At 39.8% G+C, this 15,402-nt stretch overlaps 1 protein-coding gene across 7 annotated transcripts in view; it reads right to left on the bottom strand.

Annotated features, from left to right (window-relative positions):
- The window catches only part of STAG1 (STAG1 cohesin complex component), a 205,295-nt gene that overhangs the window by 118,933 nt on the left and 70,960 nt on the right, over positions 1 to 15,402 (bottom strand). The gene's annotated exons all lie outside the window — the stretch shown is intronic.

Raw genomic sequence — 15,402 nt, 5'->3', positions numbered from 1 at the left:
ATCTCCATAGACATTTAATGTACACATGGCTTACCGTGCAGTGTTCCATTAACAACTTCAAGTGATTTAGTTGTTACAATACGTTGCATGAGATATAATATGTTTTATAAATTTCTTTATTTTTATTTGTTAAAGAAATCTATATAGTTGTCCATGTAAATGATTCCGGTGACCTACAATATTTAAAAAATCCACCATATAAATCCACCATTAAAAAAATCTATCTGTTACCTCCATGTCAGCAACAACATAATCAAATCATCTAGTTAACATATAACATATAACAACAGAGTTGGAAGGGACCTTGGAGGCCTTCTAGTCCAACCCCCTGCCCAGGCAGGAAACCCTACACCATCTCAGTCAGATGGTTATCCAACATTTTCTTAAAAATTTCCAGTGTTGGAGCATTCACAACTTCTGAAGGCAAGTCGTTCCACTTATTAATTGTTCTAACTGTCAGGAAATTTCTCCTTAGTTCTAAGTTACTTCTTTCTTTGATTTCTTTAGTTGATGGGCTTTGTCTCCATTTGTGGCCTATTGACAAAACTATGATTATAGGACCTTTTGGAAAAGCAATAGACTAGCAGGCAACATATTTTTTTTACAAGAAATATTTCTTTGGATGGTTTGATCCAGCTATTATGGTACTACTTCCCTTAGCAGATCCATTTTAGCACAAGTTGCATAGAATTGCGAGAATTAGTTGCCTTATACAACAGCTGGCAGATCAATGTACTAATTTTGTGATGCACGTACTAATTTTTATATGCAAAGACATTTATACTCTTCCTTATCATTTTCTCTGTTAATAAAAAAAAGAATTGGTTTTATATACAGGAAGTCCTTGCTTATGACTTAGCAATTGTTTGAGGTGCCCCCAAAACTACTTACAACCCAGCTCCAATGCATAACACACACACACACACACACACACACACACACACACACACACACTGGAAAATAAACTGGTCCCTGGTTCCAGAAAAGTTGGGGGCCACTGCCATAATATAGTAGTTCTAAAAGTAGCAAGTGGAATCCCTTGAAACATTAGTTAAAGAGGACTTAAAGGAAATATATATCTGTAATCCTGGATAGCTGCTGTCAGATTAAAGATTTTTTAGTTAAATGACCTCATAGGAGGAAAGTAGAAGCTTTCTAATATCTATATATATTTGCAGTACCATTAATAGAAGGTGTATACTTAAAGGACTTTCCCTAACCCACTTCTATAGAAAACAAAAACAATACACATTACATATTTCTTAATGACTTTTGATTGGTATTTCTATACATATATACAAAACCTGTCAAATTCAGCAAGAAAAGTGTGTGTGCATGAACGAATGCATCTGTGGAACTTGCTTTAGCTTTGAATCTTTTCACATTTTTATTTTTGGTTCTTATTTTCTTGGTAAAAGATTTGTTATTTTTTTAATGTTATATAAACGGAAAGTAACTATTTGCTTGTGACAAGTTGTAAATGCCATCTCCATCTCTAAAAGAACCGCACTGTTATTATGATTTGAAAATGAAATCACTCCATCACTCTGCTAAACAAATTATTTCCTCAATTATTTCCTATTTACAAAATCTACATTACTTCTCATCATTCCCATCACCAATCTCTTTCCACTTATGACTGTATGACTGTAACTTTGTTGCTGGTAATCCTTATGATTTATATTGATATTGATTGTTCCTGATCCCTATGCTTATCATTAAGTGTTGTATCATTAAGTGTTAAATTGTACCCAATGACCATCATTTGTGTTGTAAATGTTGTCCCTTGATGAAGGTATCTTTTCTTTTATGTACACTGAGAGCATATGCACCAAGACAAATTCCTTGTGTGTCCAACCTCACTTGGCCAATAAAAATTCTATTCTATTCTATTCTATTCTATTCTACTAAAACTTCTATATATATTATTTTTGAAAGGCTCATATATGATAGGAATGAAACCCCCAACAGGAAGTCCAGCATTTATTGTATATGGCATAGGGCCAGAATATGTGTGGAGCCTAAGGCCATCTACTTCATCTTATCAAATCTGATTGGGTGGGCACTGTCCTTAGCACTGTAATAGCACTGAGGTGGATGAGAGGATTTAACAAGGATGTTGAAAGTTTAACTTTGGTTTTTAATATTTATGGTTCTCATCCAAGAAACTTCTTCAGCTTCTTGGGACAATCATGACTGGATGACTGAGAATCTCCACAGACATTTAGCTATGTACAGAGCTGAAGAAGCTTTTTGGATGAGAAGTGAAACATCTTCAAAGAAAAACAAGAAAGTCTAGTTAGCTTTGAAAAAGCACTTTTAGGACATGTTCACATTACTTTTTTTTGTCATCAGTCTCTTCTCCAGATTTAAAACTTCCTTAAGTTTTGCTGATGCATTTTCAAACTTATTTTTATGAAGATAAAGGTGAAAAATATCAAGATGAGGTTAGAAATGGAAACAGTTTTCAGTGTCTAGTAATATTTTCTGCAAAATTGCATACATTGGTCTATTACAAAGCAATGTCCCCTCTGGGTTCTGTATCAGATGAATGGGAAAAATTTTATGCAAAAGAACCAGACACAAGCTTGACATCAGAACTCCAAACAAGGGCAAAGCACTATCAGAAGCTTTCACTCTACTAGAACACTCTGCTATAGACCTCAAAGTGATCATTTTGGAGAAGCAAAACTTTTAACAGCGAATTTGACCACATATATTAAGGTCTCAACAAATAACTTTTTAACACATTACAATAATTAATACCTAAGGTAAGCCATTTTACATATAACCTTATTTCCACAATCAATCTATCTTGCCCCATACCAATCTGTATCAAGGTAATCATTCTATGCATCTGACAGTGAATTGCAGCTCACAATTTTTAAAAAAATAAAATTTAGTAGCCAGAAAATATGTTACCAACTCTTTTCTGATCAAAGGTTTTATATATTTTGATAGAAATTATAATAAGCATATTACAGAACGTTTACATAAGCTTCTGGGAGCAATGTGTGATTGCAGCTGTTTCTTCCTTTTAACTGCTAGTGGGGTTTGAACTGATTGGGTGGGAGCTTGGCTGTGCTCTGATTGGATGAGGGGTTTTTTGTGCTCTGATTGGCTGGGGGTGTGTCCTGTTTGGGTGGCGGCTTCGTTGTGCTCAGATTAGTTTGAGTTGCAGGGGGATTTGAGCTGGTGAGCTGCATTGCTGTTGTTTGGCTTCATGGTCGTGGTCGTGGTCGTGCTACATCTTCATGGTGGGTGTCAGTCTGTTGCATGTATGGATTGGAGGGGTTTGAAATGGCTAATGTTGCAGCTCTGGCTTCTGGTCCTTGGTCGTGCTTCATCATCAGTGTGGGTTTGGGTCTGCTTTCTGGATGGATGTGTGGTGGTGACATCCTGTGTGGACCTCGTGAGTGTGGGTCTGGTGTCATTCCTCGTGTTAGGGACTCGTTTGTCAATAAGGGCGGGTTTCCAAATGGCTGGTAGGCGGGAGGTATAATCTCATTTGTTCATGCTGTGTGGGCGTTCTTCTATCTCGATGGCTTCTCTGATTATTCTGTTGTTAAAGTGTTCAGTTTTGGCGATAGTTCTGGTCTTTTTAAAGTCAATATCATGTCCTGTGGCTTTAAGGTGTTGGACCAGGGAAGAACTTGGTTCCTCTTTTTTGACTGAGTTCTTGTGTTCTTCAATGCGTGCACTTATTCTTCTGTTGGTTTGTCCGATGTATGTAGTGGGGCAGGCGGTGCATGGGATTTCATATACTCCTTGATTTTCCAACTCAATTTTGTCTTTGGGGTTTTTTAGGATGGTGGATATTTTTCGGTTTGTGCAGAATGCTGTCTTGATGTTGTGTTTGTGGAGGATCTTGCTGATTCTGTCTGTGGTGCCTTTTATATATGGGAGGAGGGCTATGCCGTTTTCTTGTTCTCTGTCTTGGATTTTAGTGGGGGTTTCTTTTTGGATTAGATTGGTAATCTTATTTCTTTGGAATCCATTGGATGTTAGTACGTTAGTGAGAGTGTATAGTTCGGTTTTTAGGTGTTGTTCGTCAGCTAAGCGTTTTTTTCTGGAGATGAGTGTCTTGGCTACGGAGTTGATTTGTGCTGGGTGATGGTGTGAGAGTGCGTGCAAATAGCGGTTTGTGTGTGTTTTCTTCTGGTAGATGGTGTGTCCTAGGGAGCCATTGGGTTTCCTGTAGACTAAGACATCTAGGAAGGGAAGTTGGTTGTTAACTTCTGTTTCCATGGTGAACTGTATTTTGGGGTGTAGGCTATTGGTGTGTGAGGAAGTTGTCAGGTTTTTCTTTCCCGTGTGGCCAGATTATGAAGGTGTCGTCTACGTATCTGAGCCAGAGTTTGGGTTTGTGATCAGATTTTTCTAGAGCTTGGGTTTCAAAGTGTTCCATGTAGAGGTTGGCAATGACAGGTGAGAGGGGTGATCCCATGGGTGCGCCTTCTATTTGTTTGTATTTTTGTCCGTTATAGATGAAGTATGTGTTGGATAGGCAGTGGTTGGTCAGATCTAGGATGTGCTGGGGGGGGAGGGATTATATTTGTTTTGGATAGCTGTCAAGGCTTCTTTGATTGGCACTTGGGTGAAGAGGGATATGACATCAAAGCTCACGAGTAGGTCGCTGGGCTGTAAGTTTTGTTTCTTTATGATCTCTATGAACTGGAATGAGTTTTTTACGTGTGAAGCGATGGATTCTGCATAGGGCTGTAGTTGTTTGGCGAGAAATTTGGCTAGGTTTTGTAGAGGTGAGCCTATGGAGCTGACTATGGGTCAAAGCCACTGTGGTTAAAGCCACAGGACACGATATTGACTTTAAAAAGACCAGAACTATCGCCAAAACTGAACACTTTAACAACAGAATAATCAGAGAAGCCATCGAGATAGAAAAACGCCCACACAGCATGAACAAACGAGATGATACCTCCCGCCTACCAGCCATTTGGAAACCCGCCCTTATTGACAAACGAGTCCCTAACACAAGGAATGACACCAGACCCACACTCACGAGGTCCACACAGGATGTCACCACCACACATCCACTCAGAAAGCAGACCCAAACCCAAACCCACACTGATCATGAAGCACGACCAAGAACCAGAAGCCAGACTGCAGCTGCAACATTAGCCATTTCAAACCCCTCCAATCCATACATGCAGCAGACTGACACCCACTATGAAGATGTAGCATGACCACGAACACAAAGCCAAACAACAGCTATGCAGCTCACCAGCTCAAATCCCCCTGCAACTCAGACTAATCTGAGCACAACGAAGCACCCACCCAAACAGGACACACCCCCAGCCAATCAGAGCACAAAAAACCTCAATCCAATCAGAGCACAGCCAAGCTCCCACCCAATCAGTTCAAACCCCCACTAGCAGTTAAAAAGGAAGAAACAACTGCAATCACACATTGCTCCCAGAAGCATGAAGCTGAAGCCTGAAGATGACGAATGAGACTTCGTCGAAACGTCGCCAAGACACTTCCAATTTTACGCGGGATAAAACCCGAATAACCAAAGACCTACATACAAACACCCGCGAAAACCTCAGAAAACATATATATAGAGAGGGGGGGAGAGGGAAAGGGAAAGGGAGAGGGGGGATTAGATAGATAGATAGATAGATAAGATCGATAGATAGATAGACAGACAGACAGACAGACAGACAGACAGACATAGATAAAATATGTTTGTGATTTTATTGTGAGGCTTAAAAGTGATACTGTTAAAATATACATGTAAAAAGAACGTGGATTTGTTGGTTCTTGTTGGTTCCTCATTTTATGACCAGAATTGTGCCCAGAATTACAGTAGTAAGCTATTACAATTTTAAGCTGAACCATCATGTAACCACATTCAAGTTACCACCTTTTTTTTACAGTGATCATTAATCAAATGCCATAGTGGTTAAATCAATTTATTCTGCCAAATAGGCATCTCCCCCTCCCCCAGAGAACTGAAATGTCAGAATCTGGCAAAAAGCACCGCAAATGATGGCTATGTGTGGGATGGTATGAATAGTAATAAAGATTCCCGCCAGGGTGGGTTCCAATTTTTTTTTACTATCGGTTCTGCGGGCGTGGCTTGATTGGTGGGCATGGCTTGGTGGTCATGTGACACATCTAGTCTGGGAGGAAGTGATCGGACGAGCTCCAGAGCAGCAGCAGTGGTGGGAGAAGGAAAAAATCAGCGTGTCCCCCAAAGCCAAGTGCGCCAGGCCCAAAAGGCGAGTGAGCCTCACCATTTCCCCTCGACTTTTCAGGTGAGCATGGTGAGTCTCCCTCCTTCCGCCACCAGCATTAGCAAAGTAGATTTTCCACGCGCTTCCAAAGGAAAGGCTGAAAGCGGCCGACCCTTCAGGGAGATGCTGCAACCACTATGCTAGAACTAAGTTGGGTAGTGGCGGCGGCAGCAGCAGGAGACGATAGCGGTAGGCACGGCAGGAGAGGGCAGTGGCGAAGGGGAGGGCGAAGCTGCCCCTCTACTGTCTCCACCGCAGTTGCAAAAAGGGGCAACTTCAGGAGCTGCTGACCAGTGAAAAAGGGGCTTCCCAGCCTGGCAAGCTTTGTAGCATGCGGCTGCTGCGAAGCTTACAAAACTGCCCCGTCCCATCCCAACCATGGCTACAAAAGGGGTGGCTTTGGGAGCCGCTGGCCAGTGAAAAGGGGGCTGCCTGGCTGGGCAGGCTTTGTAGCACGTGGCTGTTGCGAAGGTTACAAGGCTGCCCCCGTCCCATCCTGTCCCCACTGCGGCAGCAAAAGTGGTGGTTTTGGGAGCTGCTAGTTGGTGGGAAAGGGGCTGCCTGTCCTGGACAGCTTTGTAGCCACATGGCATCCCCCGAGGCTGAGGACGCCAAGCCCAAAAGGCGAGTGAGCTTTGCTATGTCCCCCTGAGGCGGTTCTTCGGCTGAGTGCAGTGGGTCTTCCTCCCCCTGTTACCAGGGTCAGCCTTACCTTCTAGATCTTCCATGCACCTCCCTAGGAAAGGCAGTGGCAGCAGGAGACGGTAGTGGTGGCCTCGGCAGGAGAGGGCAATGGCGGTGGGGAGGGCAAAGCCAGTGGCCAGGCAAGCTGACACCCCCAGATCCCACCGCAGCAAATTTGGGAGCTGCTGGCAGGTAGGGAGGGGGCCACCTGGCCTGGGAAGCTTTGCAGCCATGGAAAAAGCTGCTGCCATTGCCATGTTCTTCACGCATACGTATCCCATTGGACTTGCAAGGTAATGGGATGTGCGTGTGTGAAGAACAAGGTGGCCATGAACATGGCAGGCGGGGCAAGTGAGTGGGGGACTGGTTCAGGGGCATGGCCAGCCAGCCATTACTACCGGTTCTGCGACCATCGACAAATTTTTATACCGGTTCTCCCAAACCGGTGTGAACCAGGAGCAACCCACCACTGATTCCCGCCCTCTGGAACATCATGCCTTCCGAGATAAAAGCCATGCTTTTAGTCTTCTGAAAGAGCCTGAAGACCTGGCTCTGGCAACTGCTCTGGGGCACCAATGGGGGTGTATCATCAATCTGGAGGTAGTTAATGGATTAAGATTAGAACCCACCTCCTCCCTGTATGAATCTTGCTCCCTTACTTCCCATCTTTGGGAGAGAGAGGGAGGGAGGGAGGGAGGGAGAGAGGGAGGAGAGTGTAGTGAGGGCATTGAAACTCCAAAGCAATTGCAAGTAGCAAGTAGCTCTGGGAAGAGAGTGTTATTTAAATCCAAAATGAAACAATATGAAAAATTCACTTCCATAATCCAACAAGGGGCTATGAGATAAATCAGCATTCAGCCATATGTTTAATAGTTAAAAATGTAGGTCAAGACAAAAGCTTCAAAACATGATGTTAAAACCAGGGTATGCCTAAAGAAATGACAATTGGAAAAGGTGAAAACCAGACCCTCTGACTGGGTTTACCAAGAATTGCAATCCTCTGGATTCTATTCCCAAGCAAGTACACAGACATCTGAGGGTCATTATGTCATTATTCAAAGTTACTCCAGTTGAAGACCTGAAGAGCATGCTGCCAAAGAATCAGCTTTGACAACAAAGTTAGCTATTTGTCAGCAGGAAGGGGAAAAAACACCCCATCTCTCAGTGTGCCATTTTCTTCATACCCCAAATTTCACTGTAAATATATGAAGAATACTGAATAGGTTCAGAAGTAGGGAAATGCCAAGAAAGTTAGATGGAGCTGATATCCTGAAAAAGTGAGAGGAGAGAAATTCAAAAATTAAAAGTAGTGCAATATGTATGTATCATTGTATGGGCATGGTGAAAGCAAGTACAGGTTTACAAAGATTGAAAAATATGGAAAGGTATAGATATACAGATATAAACAAGATTTAATTATATTTTATTTTTTCCATGATTTATTTTTTCTTACCACTATTTACTGTTTACCAATGCTTTCCATGATATTTCTTACACTGAAGAAAAATGGCATGAAGGATATTAGGTATGGACGTATGCAGAACCATTTGAAGTTACGTTGAATTGAAATTTTGCTGCATGGAATTCAACGGCATGAACACTTTTCCCTTTGGTAGTGAAAGTGATTGGATTTTATTTATATTTCTACTGATTTCTATTTAAGAATTTGGTATTTCATTTATTCTTAAAATAATTTTGCTGTTTTACTCTATTTTAGTATATATCTCTGGTCTTTTTCTTTTTTCTTTTAAAAGAAACAGGAACTACTCCCCTTTTTTATTTATTGTCCACTGTGGGAATTATTATCTGTTTCTTTCGTTTTTACTTTGTTACGGAACATTTATTCTCTTTGTCCTTGAGATGAAATTGCTTATGTTTTGCTGAGGAAGTTTGGTCATAAAAGGAATTGGAACTATATTAAAATTACAGCAGTAATAAATGAAACTCTGAACACTATACACTATACTTTCTTTATAATGCCCCCCCAAAAAACCCATGTTTTTCAATTTACAAATCAGATTTGCAATTGGGTGGACCAGAATTTAATTTGTCATTAATAGATTTAATATAATATAATATAACAACAGAGTTGGAAGGGACCTTGGAGGCCTTCTAGTCCAACCCCCTGCCCAGGCAGGAAACCCTACACCATCTCAGTCAGATGGCTATCCAACATTTTCTTAAAAATTTCCAATGTTGGAGCATTCACAACTTCTGCATTTGAAAGAGAGGTTTTGTTTGAGAATTGTAGATAGCTGATGGACTGAATCTTCTTAGGAAAGCTGAAGGAAATTGTGAGATAGACTTATTATATGCAATAAGAAAACAACTGTTAAGGGATGCTTTGATTTGATTTGTGAGAAAACCTATTGAACAGCAAGTGATGCAAAGGACTCTCACTAAAACCTATGACTTTGAGGAGTGAGATGCAACTATTTGGAAACAACCCAGTTATAATTTCAAGAGAAAGTTTTATTATCAAGAATCAATCAAGGATATTCGATCCTGGATAGATTATGATTGCAATGGGTTCTTGGGAGAAAAAGTGGCCGGAGAGGGAACAACTTGTGAACTTCCCTGTCAATTTTCCTATTGATTTTGTTTCTGGGAAGCTAGCAGGGAAGATTGCAAATTGTGATTACGTGATCATGGGACACAGCTGTTATAAGTGCACCAGTCATGGATTGCTTGCCCAAATCGGGAAAACCGGTAGCGGCGGCAGGAGGCTCCACCTAGATTGCACGTGCACGTGCCCACAAGCGAACTGGTAGCAGCGGGATTTGAAACCCACTACTGAAGTGAAGTTGGTTGCCAAGCACCTAGATCATGATCATGTGACCATGGGGATGCTAAGATAGCCAGAACTTTAAGGATTGGTTATAAGTATCATTTGTTCAGCACCATCCTAATTCCAAATGCTTGCTGAATGAGCAGTCATTAACCAAAAACTACTTATACTAATCACTCACTCTTCTTTCAAATCTATATTAATTCATTATCCCTTTTTTTGTCTCCATCCTTGTTTTACCAGATCCATTTCTTACATTACCCATTCTCAGTGTATTAAACTTAATTATACATTATTTCTTATATACTTAACTCTCACTTTTATATAACAATTTTGGCAGAAGCAAACTGTTATACACAGCTTTTATTCTTTAAACAAATACTCAATAATCACAACAGACCATGTACTGTACACTAGATTTCTATAATCGTTTATATGATACCATTTGTAATAATCTATAACAATCAATGTAGAAATTTATTCTTCCACATGAAATAACTTCAACGCCATATTTACATAAGATATTTCATAATTTAAACCCAGCTATGTTTTCACACACTAATACAAAAAGTTTACATTTGTAGATTTCTTAATGATCTGCTGAAAAACAAATTTTGACCTGTAAGTTTCCTGTCCAGATTAAAGTCACAATACATTTCCCAAATTTATATAACACTACTTGTATCTTTCAGTTAAAATTCTACCAAACAGCCTCCAAAATATATTTTAACAAACAATCTCAAACACATTTAGCAGCAATTATCTTGTTAGCAATTCATTTGTACAACAGAACAGTAACAGTAACAGTAAAAGCTTTTCAGTCATGAACAAATGCAAAACATTAAATAATTCATTATAACCACTCTGTATAATAACTATTTTTACAACTGTACACTGACACTGGATACTCAAGCAGCTTTACCATAAGTGTCTTTGCACTTACGTATTTTCTTCAATCAATTTTAGCTGAAAATTAACATTTATAACATATACTTTGAATTGTACCTCTTTACTGTTATTATAATACTGGTAAAAGTGTCTAAAACACTTCTTCCAGTACTCACTTTACTCTGCTAGAGTAGGCTTCTTTACACTTTTTCATCCATTTCCTTTTTCATTTTTATCTAATTAATTTTGCATTTTATCTAGCTCTTTTAATTGCAGCCATTTCTTGCTGTGTTTTCCTCCCTCTACACCATTATTTCATCCCCATTTTTTGAAGCACTCATTCTATGTTCTCTTTCCTCTCCATTACAACCCCTTTTAATTTCCTAGGTATCTTTTTAATGCTTCATATTAGCATAAATCCACACACTTCAGTGGTACTCTATAACCTAATTCTTTTCATGCTATTCCACACCGTTCCAAGAGATTGCAACATCCTTTTTCCTCATGTCCATCCTTTTATTCATCTGGATGAAAATTTACTATTAATTTAAATGTAACACATAACTTTTCTTTTTGCTAATATTCCTTTTTCACTTTTGCTTTATTTTGTATTTCTGCCATGTCCATTTTTTGTAAGATTCACTCTTGCCTATCCTACATTCAGAACCTATTTTGCTTGTATTTTTCACGAATCCTTTTAACTTAACATAACAATCAAATTAGTTATGTTTTTATATTCCCTTTTATATTCCTTTGCCATGCACACACATAGACTTACATTTACAATATGTAAACAGGAAGAAACAGGCATTTTTCTAAGCAGATATTCACCAAACCATCAACATTCTCACTCATTCTTGGAGCTCCAGATCTTTCTTCAGTCTCTCATTTTCATCCATCCATTCCTATTGCCTGACAGAATAACTTTTCCTACATGTCCCATATGTTCAGAATGTTGCATAATTTCCCCCATAACTCATTAATGGTTCTTTCACTATCATACTTCACTGAAGCATAACACTATCATACTTCACTGAAGCTCTGGAATGAACTCCCCCCTGGCCTACGTCAAGTGCCTGATCTTCGGACCTTCCGTCGTGAGCTAAAAACATACTTATTTATTCAAGCGGGACTGGCATAGTAGTTTGATTTTAAATTGGGGTTTTATTAATATTTTAAATATTTTAAATTTTAATTTTAATTATCAGCCGTTTTCGTAATTTTGCTATATTTTAATTCGTTTTTAACTGTACATATTCTGTATTTTATTTCTGGCTGTACACCGCCCTGAGTCCTTCGGGAGAAGGGCGGTATAAAAATTTAATAAATAAATAAATAAATAAATAAACATGCAACTATCACAAACCTATGAATTTCTACTTTTATAGACACAACAATGTAATGATGCCAGTTGACACTGCAACCATAAACTTTAGCTTTCTGATCATAATTAAAACCTGCATGTTTATTTTCCTGCCTGCATTCAGCATTTATTCCAATCTATTTATCTTCCTTTCCTTTCTCTTAATTTCACAAACATGGAATATATGTATTTTCATGTCAGTGTATTTGTTAATTCTCATTTTTCCCCATTTACATCATTTATTGCAATATCCTGTATTCATCTGCCTTTTTCAGCAGATCAAACAGGGCCCTCTCCTTCCAGGTTCCAAGCCTACAATATTATATGATTGCCATTTGATGGTGCTTTGGAAGGGGGCTATTTCCAATAGATTCGCCCACACTTTGGAACTCCCTTCCCATAGAGATTCAGTCAGCCCCATCCTTTCTGGGCTTTAGGAAATCTGTCAACCCATCTGTTCTGTCTAGCACAGGAGGAGGGGAGGCTCAGACTGAAAATCGGATTCACAAGAGCACGTTTCTGGTTTTCCTTCCTGATTTAACTTTTTTATGTACATTGGATATAAAAAGTCTATGCAACCCTGTCGAAACGCCAGGTTTTTGAGAGGTAAAAAAAAATCAGATCAAGATAAATCACTTTAGAATTCCTCCCATCTTTATCACATAAGTTGTATTACAATTCTTTGAAAATAAACTAAAATCTTTTAAGGGGAAAATAGCAATAAAAACGTACAATAATGTGCTTACGTAAGTAGACATACCCTTAAACTAATACTTTGTTGAAGCACCTTTTGATTTTATGATAGCATTCAGTCTTTTGGGGTAAAAGCCTCTCAGCATGGCACATCTTGCCTTGGGAATCTTTGCCCACTCTTCCTTCTGTAAATGCTCCAAATCTGTCAGACTGAGAGGGCATCTCCTGTGCACAGCCTGCTTTAGGTCATCCCACAGATTTTCAATTGGATTCAGATCCAGACTCTGGCTGAGCCATTCCAAAACTTTGATCTTCTTCTGGTGAAACAATTTTTTGGTTGATTTGGAGGCATGCTTTGGGTTGTTGCATTGAAAGGTGAAAATCCTTTTCATCTTCAGCATTTTAGCAGAAGCTTGAAAGTTTTGTGCCAAAACTGACTGATATTTGGAACTGTTTCTAATTCCTTCCACCTTGACTAATGCACCAGTTCCAGCTGCAGTAAAGCAGCCCCAAAGCACAATGCTGCTACCACCATGCTACACTGTGGGCATGGTGCACTTTTCATGATGTGTGATGTCATTTTTGCACCAAACATACTTTTTGGAAGTATGGCCAAAACGTTCTGGTCTCATCAGATCACAACACATTTTTCCATGTGCTTTTGTCAGACTTGATGCAGGTTTTTGCAAAATGAAACTGGGCTTGGAAGTTTTTCTTTATAAGAAAAGGGTTCTGTCTTGCCACCCTATGTCACAGTCCAGACATATGAAGAATAGAGGAGATTGTTATCACATACAGTACATGACCATAGCTTTCGGCAGCTCCTTTTATGTTGCTATATGCCTTTTGGAGACTTCTCAGTTTTCTTCTTGTTTTTTTCACCAATTTTGAGGGATATTCAGTTCTTGGTGCTGTCACTGTTGTGCAGTATTTTCTTCATTTGTTGCTGACTGTCTTCACTGTGTTCTATGGTATATCCCAGTAATGGCGAACCTTTTCGGCACCAAGTGCCCAAACCGAAATGCACACGCACGTGCATGCATGTGTGTGTGCGTATATGCTGGAGTAGCAGAAACCCAAAAACCAGCTGGTCTTTGGATTTCTGGGGCGGACGAAGACCAGCTAGCCAGTGCGCTTATGCATGCCAAAGACCAGGTGGCCAGTGCGTGCATGCACACCGGCCAGATAGTCTTCAGGTTTCTGGTGCTCCGGCGCACACCAAGACCAGCTGGCCAGTGCGCATGTGCGTGGCAGAACCCAAGGGGCAGCTGGCGACAGTGCGTGTGCCCAGAGAGGGCTCTGCGTGTCACATCTGCCACGTGTGCCATAGGTTCGCCATCATGGGTATATCAAATGCCTTGGAGATTTTTTTGTATCATTCTCCTTACATTCTCCTTACTGAGAACTTTCAACAATGAGATCCCTTTAATTAATTAATTAATTAATACTAGATCCCAGGACTTTTTTCCACCATCAAGCTAAAATGCTAATGACCATCTTGAGCTGGTAGAGAACAATACTAGCAATAACAGTTAACTAATAACATTTTATTTTATTTATATCTCACCTTTATTTTTTTTACACATTAACTGCAGACAGTGAACATATTCAACACTTTCCTCCTATTTTCTTCACAACAACCACCCTGTGAAGTGAGTTGGGCTGAGAGTTTTGTAATCTTTGCAATCTTTGCTTTTGCTGTAAGACTGAGTAAATGACAGAAAAATGCCTAATGCTTCCCTTTTTGGTTTTAGTAAATCAAGCCTTTGCATAATACTTTTTTTATAAAATACCAAATGAAGTGACTAGATGATTAGCTTTAATTGTACCTGTGCATATGAAGACTCTTCGCAAAAAATAAGGACAAATTCTAATCACTTTGGTGTATTTTCATCAGAATGCTATATGTGCAACCAAAACCCAGTTTTACCCAACATATGGTCACATTACGCTATGCGAAAAAAGATGCATTACCTTGCAAACTGGCATAAACTCATCTATATTACAGTACCCTATTAACTAGGAGGCACATGTACTTTGTACTGTCCTAAAACATTTGGGATATTTTTTATTTAAAATCCATGAATGATTGTAAATTAGCATAGCAATTATACACAATAGCAATCATATTATTACAAATGTAACAGTATGAAAAATTTTGAAGTGGTCAAAAGGACACTTAGTCATTGTTCAATTGCTTAAATGAAATATGAAATTGTGTTTAACAGTGTCTGCTGACCAAAATAATGTATACTGCCTACTTCTCCCTTCTAGAGCCATGTGGGGGTTCCTACATCTTTTGTGTATATCAATGCCTCTTCTTTCAGTGAAGGGTGAATGCCGGTCTTATTATAGTCCTAGTGGACCAGGGGTGAAATGCTCCTGGTTCGGACAGGATCGCCCGATCCGGTAGCGATAGCGGCAGGTGATTCGGCGAATCGGTAGCAAAAATCCCGGCCCCCCCAGCCCCAGCTGAGCCACGCGATCATCAGAGGTGTTTTTTTTACTTTTGAAAGCATTTTTTCCTCTGCCGAAAAAAGCTTTTAAAAGTAAAATAAAAACCTCTGATGATCGCGCGGCTCAGGTGGGTGCTAGGCAAAAAAAAAAAAGGGGGGGGGGAGTCCCTTTTTCTTCCCAGCAGGCTCCCTGAAGCCTGAAGCCTGCTGGAAGGAAAAACGGAACCCCCTCACCCATTTTTTGGTATGGCTAGCAGGCTTCAGGTAGGCTGG

Source organism: Ahaetulla prasina, chromosome 6 (genome assembly GCF_028640845.1).
Source record: "Ahaetulla prasina isolate Xishuangbanna chromosome 6, ASM2864084v1, whole genome shotgun sequence".
Taxonomy (NCBI): Eukaryota; Metazoa; Chordata; class Lepidosauria; order Squamata; family Colubridae; genus Ahaetulla; species Ahaetulla prasina.
This window is presented reverse-complemented; position numbering and strand designations above follow the sequence as displayed.